Source organism: Cryptomeria japonica, chromosome 7 (genome assembly GCF_030272615.1).
Source record: "Cryptomeria japonica chromosome 7, Sugi_1.0, whole genome shotgun sequence".
In the NCBI taxonomy this organism is placed as follows: domain Eukaryota; kingdom Viridiplantae; phylum Streptophyta; class Pinopsida; order Cupressales; family Cupressaceae; genus Cryptomeria; species Cryptomeria japonica.
The window spans coordinates 381,261,360-381,276,047 of record NC_081411.1 but is presented as its reverse complement, the minus strand read 5'-3'; positions in this window follow the sequence as shown (position 1 = coordinate 381,276,047).

The window sequence follows — 14,688 nt, the reverse complement described above, 5'->3', positions numbered from 1 at the left end:
TCCAATGTTATCAAGAAATTTAAGGGATACAAATTGAAGTTCCTTACCTTGAGAATTTATGGCTATGTAGTCTTCTACCTTAGAAGCAATCCTACTCCAGAAAAAATAAAAGGTATCATAACCTAAGATTATTTATAAACCAGAATTGGAATAACATATACCCACAATAGATCAAAATTTAGAATTGTTAGTGTTCATATATAAATAGGTATTCATTACATTTTTTTTATATATTCTTATATCTTACAAACTCATAATGTTCTCCCTATTACATTGTACTATTAGTGAATATATCTAACTATGCAATTATAGCTACAATATGCAATGTTGCATTTTGATAACATCCCTAGAATAGATCCTATATTTTAAGGCTCACATTATGGAGTGTTCTATCTAGTAAAATATGAGGTATCTCCATATTTGTCTCTATACCCTTTTCTCAACCAATAAAAGATAATACCAAAATTGGAGATATATATAACTAGTGAAAGATAGATGAAAAAAGAAAATGGAGAGAGTAGGTAAAGAGGGAGAGATAAGAAGAGAAAAAAGGGGAGATAGATATAACTAGAGGAAGAAAATGGAAATATATATGTAGACAAGAATATATAATAAGATGGGAAGAGGGGAGTATAAAGATAAATAAATGTAGCGGGAGAGGTATATAGAGTGGGAAGATAGTGATATAAAGGGGGAAAGATATCTAGAGATATATAACTCGGGAATGATAGAGGTACAAGATATTGTAAGAGAAATGGGTAGACAAAGGGTGTGGGAGAGGGAGAGAAAAAGTAGAAACATATAGAATGGGGGAGTGAAAAGGATAGATGCATAAATAAAAACAAATCTTGATATGGATAGAGGGAAATTTTAAGTGGGGGACATTTGAAGAGAGAGAGAGGTATATAAAAAGAGATCGAGCAATAAGAATAAAAATATATATAGGGAAAGATAAATGGGGAAGAGAAAGTGAGTGAAAGATTATACGAGGGTAAGATATCTTGAGATATATAAATAATTCAAGCTACAATGGGAAGAGAAAGGGAGATGTTGGAAAGAGTGTATAATAGTTCAAATACAGTCAAAAAAATCTTACCACATCTCGTCGTGAGGAGATCTCAAAATACAAGATTCTAAAGATACCATATAGGATAGGGATAGGATAAATGGTATAAAATACAACACTCAAAAAGTACTTGGGGATCAAAGATTTGATCTTTGTTCCCTTGATTTATTTCTCACATTGGGACCTTGGATATGCCTTATAAAGGATAGTAGGAAAAAATTCAAATTTTAATTTTTTAAATTAGATATAAAAGAGAAGGAAGTATGAAAATGATATGCTATTCTATGACACTATCATGTCTTGTAAAATATACTATGAGAGGGGTCTAGGTACCAAGGGGATGGAGAATGGAAAATGAGGAGGAATTATTAAAGGAATCCTCGCAAAATTGTGACCAGTAAGAAAAGTTGATAAATAATCATTGTGGAAAATATTAAAAGAGTAATGTTATGCGAAACCAAACACACCCATTGAAAAAGAAGAAAAACAAAAGAGAAATTAAAGAAGAAATTAAATTAGCAAGAAAAGTGAACATGGTTGGACAAAATTGTGAAGAGAGAAGACAAAGGACAAATTATTGACAAAGAAGAAAGACATTGTAGACGAATGGAAATCATAGAGAAGATGAGGATTGAGTTTACTAAAGAGGATGACACTAAGCATGCCAAGGTGGGTGATCCAAATAGAAGAGAAAATAAAGCATAAAAGAAGAATAGACAACCCTAGACAGATTGCCGAATGACATTTCCATGATTGCAATGTACATAATTCAAAAAAAAAAATTTGATTAAGGATTAATAATTGACTCTGACATCATATATTTAATCCTAAGACATCATAATTTTTAAATTTTTTTACTTAAATCATCCATTCTATGATTATTAAATTATTATCATTTATTTTATAATTTTTAATAAGTACTACAATTTATTATGATCCCAACCTATAATATTTTTTAGTGAATGAAATGGATTTAATTAACTAACCGATCTCAACCCCTTAGATATATAATTCTCTATGCAAACCTATTCCAATGGTGGATATATATGCATATAGGTTGTGGGGTTATATGTTACAGTCAGGGATCATTGAGAGCAGGGGGGGGGGGAATTAGTGATCTATTGGATTTTAAATCCCAAAAATTATTTTTTATCCACTAGTTAGCAATGCATAGGAGAAAGGAACATAAACATGCAACAAATAATACACAAATCCACAAAACCAAAATTTTTAGGTGGAAACCCGAAAAGGGAAAAACCATGGTGGGGATGGAACCCACAATATTATTATACTATAGATAGGAGTACATAAATATTACATAGATGAAGAATGCACTTGCATTCAGGCTCATTGCCTAGAGCTCACTAGTCAATTACAATTTCCCAGAAGGCTACAACCTTTAGGGAAGTCTCACTCACTTCATTTCATTTTATTTCATTTACATATGACTATGCAAGAATGATTTCCAGTTAAGCACTAAATCTCTAATTGTCTTTTTCTCAGCAGAATACTCTGATTTTGTCTCAGTCAACTACCAGATTGAATTTGCACATTAAACTGCGCTCAATCGTACGAAGAGGGAATACCACACCACTAATATATTGAAAATCAATTGCCAAATCGATCTTAGATATCCAGTCTTAACACAAAAGAAATCTCCTTCAAGTCGGCTTCAAGAAGTGTAACGTATAGCTCCAAGTCGGCTTCAATCTTGAACAAAATATAGCACTGGACAAAAATATTATAATCAAATGCATCCTAAGGGTCTTCCCAATTACTGAGATCTTTAAAACAATCACCAAAAACATCCCAATCATCAGAAATCATTCTGGATTAAAACATTACCGAAATACCCTATTATACTGGTTAACTCCTTCTTCCGGATAATATGAATCACAACAACCAAATAAAATCATAAAGAATATTTTCCATCAATGACAACCCTAAACAAATAAGAAACTACCAAAATTCACCTAAAATAACCGAATGAGTGTTAATTTCCAACAATCTCCCCCTTTGGCATTGATGGCAACACCTATGAAAAATGGCTAAGTGTTGAAAGATGTACACAAGATGAAAGAGTAAAAGAATTCTAAGGATCCCCCTTAGATCAACAATCCAAAAACCTACATCACCAAATTGTACACTCTATACACTTTTCACCTCATCTCTCTCCCTTTGACAACAATGCCAAAAATGGGGTGCTGCCCAGAATTGATATACAGATGATATATATTTTACAAATACTTGAAGATGTCAGCATAAGTATTCTTCAAAAACCCAGGTGAGTATCCCACCCACTCTTCAAGTTATCCAAAACTGTGATAAAAGAATTAAATATAGTAGCATGAATTTCTAATTCTCTCAAATCTGATGGTACAGGCTAGGCCATTTCCTTCATACAATCTTCCTTTAGTTAGCATAGTATCTAACCAGATGGCAGTCAAGTTTTGGAGTTCACCCACTTTCTTCAAAACTTTCTCCTTATCAGCTTGAAGGCTTGAGATCTGATCATTTAAAGCTATAATTTGTCCTTCAATACTCCTGGTTAATGTTACATTAGGGTCAAAAAATTTAGAAATACTAGCAAGCTTGCCTTGGCAGACCCCTATCTGATTATCAATATCAATAGTGAACTTAGGCAAAACAAGACAAGATTTATACAATCTACCGACTTTTCACAACATGTCAGAAATAGTCTCTAATCTCTTATTCAGTGTTGCCTTGTCATCTTCAATCATTTTTAGAAAAGTTTGTTTTCTATCTTCCTTAAACCTGTCCAAAACTTTTTGAGTAGAAGTCTTCTCGAAAGAATCAAAATTGGTATTTACACTATTAATCAACTGTAATATGCTACCGGAGGGGCTATTATTTGAATCTAACTATACATTGAAAGCCACCTTCTATAAAACATCTATAGACATAAAAAATTAGCTTTTTGTCTTCATTCTTTGATTTCACCAAATCTTGACTGGCTGCGCCTGAAGAGAAGCAGCAGGTATCATCCTTCCTGCAAGAGACATTTGATTGAAGGGCTTATCTGAACTAACATTGAACTATGGAAAACTCCCTTGGCTTTGAATTTTGCCTGTGTCAATTGCCACAAGTATCAGAGTCTCCATTGCCTTACCCTTTCCTCTATTTGATTCTTCATGTTTCTCATCTTCTCTCTTCTTAGTCTCAACCATTCCAGATTTGACTTCTTTAGGTGCCTCTTGTGTACTGGTGTCACCACCTGGTGCACCATCTTCTGCCTCTGCTAATTTATTATTTCCTTTAGGAGGATCAACTTCGACAATATCAAAAACTTGTTGCTCCACAACATCTTGAGTATCCTCCTCCTTATTTACATCATCTGCTGGAGCATTCTTTCTCTTCTTCTGATCAAGTTTAGCATTGCCTTGTCCAAATCTAGAGGATTCACCTTTCTCAAATCCTGGACCTCACATATCCTTTCCATGTCTCTGACTTTCCAACATCTCATCAAGCCTTGTTGAACTGGCTTTGAATTTGTCTTTATATTCATTGGCAGTAGCAAGTTCATCCCTCAAGGTAGCAATCTATCTTTCAAGTTCTTGACCATTATTCCTTGATTGTGTTAACCCAAGCTTCAACTAATCATTCTCATAGGTAAGCCTGAAGCATTCATCAACTCTTTCCTTCAATGATTGTGCCAGATTCTCTTCATTCTTCTTTCGGTCCTCAATTTCCTTAGTCAGTCTCATCACAATGGATTGTATCTCATTCTTCAAAGCAACATTCTCTCTCTCAAGCTTGTTAACCTCATCAGCTTTGTCCTAGTATTCCATGATCTCATCTTCTTTCTCCTTCAACTTATCCATTAATTCCTTCCTTTTTGTCTACAGACACTTGAGTGATCCTTTAGCTCACTAGTGAATTCATTAGCAACATTTAGGTTGTTCTTCAAGGTACATACCTCACTTCTACCTGCATCAAGATCCTCAAGTGCCACATTGAGTTGTCTCTAAAAACTGGAATCCATTGAATAAATCTCCCAGATCTTCCTCAAGTGGTTAAGCTTCCTTAAAGGAACTAGGCTCTCATACCAATTGTTAGAGTCAGGGATCATTGAGAGGCGGAAGGGGGGTGAATCGATGATCTACCAGATTTTGAATCCACAAACTTATTATTTATCCATCAGCTAGAAATGCATAGCAGAAAGGAACATAAACATGCAACAAAGAATACACAAATTCACAACACCAGAATTTTTATGTGGAAACCCAGAACAAGAAAAACCACGGCTGGGCTGGAACCCACAATATTCGTATACTATAGATAGGAGTACATAAATATTACAGATGGGGAATTCACTTGCATTCAAGATCACTACCTAGAGCTCACTACTTAGTTACAATTTTCCATAAGCCTACAACCTTTAGAGAAGTCTCACTGACTTACAATTTGATTACGATGATGAAATACAATAAAATTAACTCTCAATTAGCATCTGACTATGCAATAATGAGTTCCAGTTAAGCACTAAATTTCCGAGCATCTTTTTTTCTATTGAGTACACTATTTCTATCTTAGTTAGCTATAGAATTAAATGCGCACGTGAAACTGTGCTCAATCACACCAAGATGGAACACCACACCACTAATATATCAAAAATTAATCACCAAATAAATTTTATATATCCAATCTTAGCACAAAAGCAATCTCCTTCATGGCAGCTTCAAGAAGTGTAACATGTAGCTCCAAGTTAGCCTCAATCTCAAACAAAACATAGCACTGCACAAAAGGATTACAATCATAAGCTTCCTAAGGGTCTTTCCAATTACCAAGATCATAAAAACAATCACCAAAAAACAAGGCAATCATCGGAAACCATTCCGGATCAAAACATTACCATAATACCCTGTTAGACCAGTTAACTGCCTACCGGTCAAATCCTTCTTCTGGATAAGATGAATCATGACTGCTAGATCAAATCATCAATAATATTGTCCATCAATGACAACCCCAAACAAATAAGCAACTACTAGAAGTCACCTAAAATTATCGGATGAGTGTCAATTGCCAACATTATAGATGTTAAGTAATGAGAGTGGATTGAAGAGGAACTATATTAAAGAGGGATGCTTGACAGGTTTGATATTTGGGAGGAGAGTTTTCTTTCATTTAGAGCTCTCACATTATCCTATATATATTGAAAGCTAGGCAATAAATTCCATTTTCAAGAAACAAATAGTAGTTTGGAGAAAGACAAAACCTCTTAGTTTTACCCATGAACAAATACATGCACATGCCTAGGCCTCACTAGAAATAGTAGTGTTCAAGAATTTTGTATATTGTAGAAGTGAAAATATTTTGTGGGTTAATGGGTCCTTCGTTTGCTGGAGAAGTTGGAAGGCTCTTAATGAACCCACCAAGAATCAAGTATTGTTGAGTTTAAGACTCCAACATAAAAAAGGTATGATCTAAAACATTCAAGAAGATGAGGCCAACAAAAGAACATGGACATCTTATCAACAATGATAGTTCTAACTCCACCTTTTCCTTGGGGCACAAATATGGCAAGACAAGCTAATTTCCATCAGAAAGGTTTCATCTTGTTGCAATAGACTCCAAAGGACACAAAGAGAACCAAAAGAAATTGAGTGGTGCATGGACAAATATATACACTGGTCCTCGTCTCAACGAATAGAGAAATAAAAGGAATTAGCAGATTGTACAAGACCAACACTCTTTGTGCAATAAGATAGGTTAAGAAGTACTACATAGAAGAAGATGAGGCATATTATTAATAATAATGATTGATCAAACTCCGCACTCTCTCGGAAGCACAAATATTTAAGGAGAAGTCAATACCCAATATTGGGCTTTGGTCCTCTCATAGTTTCCTCTATCACACACAAAATTGTTAGATTGGGTAGCTCGGACAGTTGTTTCCATACCTAGATTTAAAAATAATTTGATTTCCCTTGGGACTTCTAGAAAGTTCTTAATTAGAATTTTCCAGAAAATTGTTAATTAGAAATTTCTAGAAATCCATTAATTATAGACTTTTGGAAAGTTATTAATTAGAGTCTAGAATAATCTTAGTTGTCGATTAAGATTAATCATGGCTATTGGTTTCACAATGAGAATGTTATAAAAGGGGATCAAATGGTATTTGGAAAACACAATTTTGTAAATAGATTTGAAGTGATAGCCAACATATTTGTAGTGATAGAAAAGGTGTGGTGAGAGCGTAGGATACAACAATAGAGGAATTGCAGTAGTAGAAATTGAGGGAAGAATTTTTTAAGATAAAATATTGTTGGAGCTCTTCCAGTAAAAGGGAAGTAGTATATGTATCTCTTGATTTGCTAAAGTTTAATATATTTCTCTACTGCTAAACCGGTTTTGCCTTTGGAGTTTTTCCAGGGACAATTTGTCAAAAAATATCATGTTTATTATTTTGCAGATTTTTCAGTTCCTACATTTTTTATTTTTGAAATTGCAATTGTGTTATTTTTTATATTAGTTGTGAATTAATTTCCTAGCAGTCAAATAATCTACATAGATAGGAGATTGATAATAAGTAATTGCAATAGATTTTTCAAATGGTATTAGAGCTAATCTGAGGGCTAGAAGAAGTTTAGTGCGGGAACAAGAAGATAAAATTGAGGGTTTATAAAACCTAGTTTAGCCTCTTCTGAATTATTTTTGGTTTTACTCTTTTTGAGATGGCCTCAGCAGGTTTAAGAGATCTGGACTAATTGGATGGAGCATCAAATTTTGGTGTCTAGAAAGCTAGATTTTTTTTATTGCTAGAAGAGAATGGTATCAATGAATATGTGACCAGTGTTATACCTCTTCCTTCAGATGCAACATGACTCTCAACATACAAGAAGGACGATGCCAAGGTCAGGAGCCTAATCCTTGACAATGTTAAGGATCATATAGTTCTTCATATAATAGAGTTAGATACAACAAAGAAGATGTGGGATGTCATTCTTAATCTATACCAAAATGGTACCACTAATCGAAAGTTGACTTTGAGAGAGAAGTTGAGGGATACCCAGATTAATAAGGGAGAAGACTTTACAAGTTACCTCACAAAACTTAGACTAGTCAAGGATGAGTAAGCAGTTGTAAGAGATAAACCAAATCATGATGAGCTAGTACTCATAACCCTAAACAGGCTTACTAAGCAGTGGGATGTATTTGTTCATGTTATTAATGGGATAAACATCATACCGAGTTGGAATCGGCTATGGATTTATTTCACTCAGGATGAGATTAGACTAAGTCTTGTTAGTGGACCCAATAGTAAAAGATAAAAAAGTGAGGTGGAATAGGAAAATGTGGCCCTAGTAGGAAAAGGGAAAGTGAAGAAGGAGTCTAGCAAAGGATCAAATCAAACAGATGAGAATAAGAAAAAAGATGTCTAAGATCAAATACTACGACTTTCATGAGTTTGGCCACTATGTCAGTGATTTCCCTCAAAGGAAGAAAACCAAAAAGAAAGGCAAGAAGAAGACAACAACTTCAACAAGTGTAGATGATATTTCTAGTAGAATGGAGGATGAGTTTTCTCTCATAGATTGTTTGACTAGCTCAACCTCACAAGGTGTTTGGTATATAGACAGTGGGGCATCATTTCATATGACAGGAGTTAGAGAGTATTTCTCTAGTTATAAGGAGGAGGACATCAAAATTCAGATTTCTAGAGGGAACAACTCCAAACTTAATCTGGTTGGGAAAGCGATTGTTTTATTTCAGAGGGAAAATGGCAACTTGATTCTGATTTATGATGTGTTGTGTGTGCTAGACTTGGGTATGAATCTAATTTCCATTTTTATCCTTCAAGATAAAGGATACAATGTACTCTTTAGAGGGGCGTATTTGCTAATCGAGCATAAGGATTGAAAATCACCCATACTTATTGGAGTTAGGAGCGACAAACTATACCAGTTGCAGTTTGACACTCCTAAGGCACTTATGAGCAACATTAATCCTAGAGATCAAGGAGCTATGGAATAGGCAGATGGGCCAGATAAATCATGGAGCACTTAAATTGCTTCATGAAATAGTGATAGGTGCTCCAGAGATGAGTACAAAGAACGATGATGTATGTAAGGGATGTGTTGGGAAAGTTTGCGAAGGAAAATTTTCCAAGGACTGACATGATATCCAATGGTGTTCTTGATCTATTACATTCAAACATATGTTGATCAATGTTGACGAAATCTCTCACAAGATAAAAGTACTTTGTAACTTTTATTAATGATTTCTCTAGAAAGACTTAGATATACTTCTTGAAGACAAAGGACGAGGTATTCAGTCACTTCCAAGAGTTCAAAGCCCCTGTGGAGAATTCAACAAGTGGGAAGGTAAAGGTTATTTGGTCAGATAATGGAGGCGAGTATAAAGGGAAAGAGTTCTAGGAGTTCTATACCAGGGAAGGAATCAAGAGAGAGTGGATCATTCCTTACAACCCATAGTAGAATGAGGTTGTTGAGAGGAATAATCATTCTATATCAGAGGTGGCAAGGGCTATACTATATGACCAAGATATGCCATGTTACCTATGGGCAATGACATTTAGTATGGCAGTATACATACAAAATAGGGTTCCACATAAGGTACTAGGGAAGATGACACCAGAGGAAGTGTTCACTATGAAGAAGCTAGATTTTAGTCACTTCAAGATATTTGGGAGTTTGACATATTGTCACATTTGAGGGGATACATGTTCTAAGTTAGATAAGATTGTAGAGATGGGGTACTTTGTGGTGTATAAGGAGACCTCAAAGGCATATTGAATATTTATTCCAGGAACCCAGAGGATTATAGTCAGGTGTGATGTCAAATTCATGGAGGAAAAGGCATTTAGGAGGTCCACAACTTTTCTAGTAGATGATCAGATTGAGAAGCCACCAGAAGCTCCAAGGATCATTCAACCAAATCAAGGGCAGCAAAGCACGAGTATAATTACTAACACAAGCACAGGCTCAGGTGTCTAGAGTTCATAGAATTTAGAATGATAGATGCAACAAATCCAAGAGATGCATCAGGAAGATATGGGGGTTGATATTTGATCCTCTACAATTCGCAGTAGGAACCGTGAGGTTCAACAGACACATAGGGATACTCAGAGGCTTGTGGGTGCTCCTAGGATGAGCAATAGACAACACAGACAACTTACTAGATTTAATGATTATATGGCTTTAATCAGTCAGTTGGTAGATGTTGAGCCTTCTAGTTATCAAGAGGCTGCACAACAATAGGTGTGGCAAGATGCAATAGTTGATGAGTACACCTCAATAATGCAAAACTATGTGGGAGGTTGCTCCTAGATCAACAGATAGGGTAGTGATTGGATCACATTGGATCTATAAGATCAAGCATGGTATAGATGGTAGCATCGAGAAATACAAGCCAAGGTTTGTGGCTAATGGGTTCTCTTAGCTAGAGAGAATAGACTATGAGGAGACATTCGCTCCAGTGGCCAGGTATACTTCTATACGAGGTATGATCTCACTGGTAGCATAGATGGGATGGAAGATCCTGCAAATGGATGTCAAGATGATGTTTCTTAATGGAGAGTTGAAAGAGTAGGTATACATATAATAACCAGAAGGCTTTGTAGAAAACAACAACAGGACCCATGTGTGTGAATTGAAGAGAGCTTTGTATCGGCTCAAATAGGCTCCCAGGTCATGGTATGAGCACATTAATAGTTACTTGAAGGGAATGGGATTCATGAATAGTGAGGCAGATGCTAACCTCTACTACTTGGTTGTTGGGGTGAGGTTCTCATTGTTGTTCTATATGTGGACAACTTGTTTCTAACATGTTCACTAGGGGTCATAAAGGAGTGCAAAAGGGACCTTACAACAGAGTTTGAGCTAAAGGATTAGGGACTTATGCACTACTTTCTATGCATGGAGGTGTGGGAGTTAGATAAAGATATTCTCCTTGGGCAAGGGAAATATTGCATCGAAATCTTGAGGAGGTTTAGGGTGAAGGATTGCAAAGCCATGTATACACCCATGATCAGGAATTAGAAGAAGGTAGACATGTCCAAGGAGAAGGATGTAGACCCCACCTTATATAGCCAGTTGATTGGTTCTCTCATGTAATTGGTCAACACTAGGCCATATATATCCTTTACAGTAAACTCTCTTAGTTAGTTCATGATAGAGAAAAAGAGAGTACATTGGATAACGCCAAAGCATGTGTTGTCTTATTTGCATGGTACAATCAAGTATGGAATAAGATATGCTCGAGGTGATGGAATCAAATTGATAGGCTTTATTGACGCAAACTGGATAGACAGTACAATGGACAGGAAAAGCACTTCAGGGTGCTACTTCAGTTTGGGATCAAGAGTTGTCTCTGAGTTTTGTAGAAGTAGAATACATAACAACTAGGACGACAACTTGTGAGGCTATTTGGCTTCGAAAGTTTCTAGTGGCCTTCTTTGGTCAGAAGGTTGAGACTACATTGATAAACTGTGACAATTAGAGTTGCATCAAATTATCCAAGAATTTGGTGTTTCGGGACAGGTCTAATCATATAGACATCAGGTATCACTTTATCAGAGATTGCTTATAATGGAGTATTGCTTAGCTACAATATATACCTACAGATCATCATGTAGTAGACATCTTGACAAAGGCATTGGGGAAGGCAAAATTCATCTTCTTTAGAGACAATTTGGGTGTTATGCAGAACACTTTCCTCTCTAAGAGGGAGTGTTAGATTGGGTAGCTTAGATAGTTGTTTCCATATCCATATCTAAACATAATTTGATTTCCCTAGGGAACTCTAGAAATTTCTTAATTAGAATTTTCCAAAAAGTTATTAATTAGAATTTTCTAGAAAGTCATTAATTATAGACTTTTGGAAAGTTGTTAATTAGAGTCTTGAATAATATTAGTCATCGATTAAGATTAATCATGGCCATTGGTTACACAATGAGAAGGTTATAAAAGAAGATCAAAGGGTATTTGTAAAACACAATTTTTTAAATAGATTTATAATGATAGAAAACATATTTGTAGTGATAGCAAAGGTGCAGTGAGAGCGTAGGATACAACAATAGAGGAATTGCAGTAGTAGAAATTGAGGGAATAATTTCAAGAGAAAAAATATTGTCAGAGCTCTACCAGTAAGAGGCAAGCATTATATGTATCTCTTGATTGGCTGAAGTTTAATATAATTTCTCTTTTGCTGAACTAGTTTTCCCTTCGGGTATTTCTAGGGACAATTTGTCCAAAAATATCGTGTTTATTATTTTGTAGATTTTCTACTCCTGTGTTTTTCACAGTTGTGTTACTTTTGATATTAGCTGTGAATTAATTTTTCAGCAGTCAAATAATTTATATAGATAGGAGATTGATAATCAGTAATTGCAATAGTTTTTTCACAAAAATTGCCTCATCGAGTTTACTTCCTATGCAAGCTAAAGTGATGAATTGACAACTTTCTTGTTTTCTAGCAAGGGAATACCTTTGCCACGGGACATTTCTAGGAAAATCATGGCATCCCCTAGTTTGGAACACAACAACTTATGGAAACTTCATGGCTTAGATGAAGATACTAGAGAAAAGGAGTAATATGCTCTACTATTACCACCAATATCCTCCTCACAGATAATATCTACATACTTTGTTCTTTTAATTTGGTGCAGTTGATGGATTGGATTAGATTCAAATTATAATAAAATAGAGGTTTGAAAGAGGAAAAATGCTTTCATAAACCTTACACGTACATTAAAAAATATTCAATGATATAGTGTGAGGTCGTCTATTGGTGATTTGTCCACTAACAAATATTTAGCTATGAGTGTTATTATTAAAAATTATGATTAAAAATATTTTGAAAAGTTGATATGTTATAAAAATATAGAAATTATTATTAGATACATATGATTAAGTCATATTTTGATTTAAAAGAACCCATATTCTTTAATGAATAGTATAGATATCCTAAAATTATTTTCTTTAACTATCATCAAATGATGATGCAAAAAAACGTAGCGCAATCTAAACTAGAAACAAAATTGACTAGAATATTATATATTTATATGTTAGATTTAGATTTATGCTTATTATTAAATGTTAATTCTTTGATGTTGTAAATCTTTATCAATTTTAAGCTAAGATATTTTATGTATCATATTAATTTATTTCATTTAAATTGACTAAAAACATACATAAAATATAATATTTTTAAAATCAATTTTCTTTTATTTTAATCATGAATTATAATTGAGAAACATCAAAACTAAAAACAAATATAACAAATCCCCCCCCCCCCCCCAACTTCCATTCTCCTACAAATGCAAGTTGCAACCATAATTGAAATAAATTAATTTTATTTTAATTAAAATCCTATTTTCCCTCACCCACCAAACCCACTTACAATCCTAAATCCCCTTCTAATTTCTTCTAATCATTCCTAATTAGCCTAATCCCATTTCCTAAATATTGTCATATTCCTAAGTAACTTGAAGTCACTTCTCAAAGCCTCCAGAGTCTTTGAAAAGAATTTAATGCTTTATGTGTTCAACAAGCTAAACTCTTCCAAACCACTAATTGTTCTTACATGACCATTAATGGCTCTTACATAACCATTTATGGTTAACTCAACTCATCCACGTGGATAGAGACTTTCTCTCTAACTCAACCCCCATTTGACTCATGGGTCTCTTCAAGTATTTATTTATTTGACCATGGTTATCCTCACTAACTCTTACACAAGAGTTTATCCATTGGATAAAGGTATTATTTATTGGATAATAACTTTATTCATTCAATTCAACATTAACCTTACCTCCCAAGTTAACCCTCAAGTCATGTCAAAGCATTTAATGCTTATTCCCTCTCCTCTCAACCCATCTCATGTTGACATTTATCATCCTGAGATTGGGTTGAAATCCCTCATATGTATCATAAACCCATCAATCTTGACCCTTGTTGAGATTACTCAATCTCAACCATACATTCCTCCATTTTACCTATAAATAGAGCTTACATTCCTTATTCTCAATCCCCAAGCATCCTAAAGCACATCTATAATCCTAAAATATTGTATGCATCTAATTTATAGTGAAATTTAGAGAGAATTTATCTTAATCATCTACATTTGTCTTTTTGTGCTAAAGTTAACATTAGATAATTAGGTAATATCTTGTTTTATCTTGTTCACATTTGCATTCTCATAATCATCCATTTTACAAACTTGAACCTCCATAAGACATCTAGAATAGTGCAAAAAGCTATTGAGAGCTACACAAATTTGGGAACTTGGAGAGGAGAGGAACAAGGGAGGACAATCTACAAGCATGGTGGAGGGTATTTTGAGATACCTTATTGCATTTCATAGATTTATCAAGCCTTCTATTTTATGTTTTGTGTCTCTCTTGATATGCTTTCTTAGAATAGTGTTTGATTTGTGATTTCTAACACTAACACTTGGTTTTTTGCCCATTGTTTTGTGTTTGTCTTGACAATATCCTAAAAATCCTTTTTGCAGAGCATCATTTGCCAACCCACTCTATAAACCATTATTTCAAAAACCCTATACCAGTGAGCTCTTGATGGTACTCTCCTTCGATGTTTGGAACAAGATGAGATAACAAAGGCCTTGGAAGAGGTACA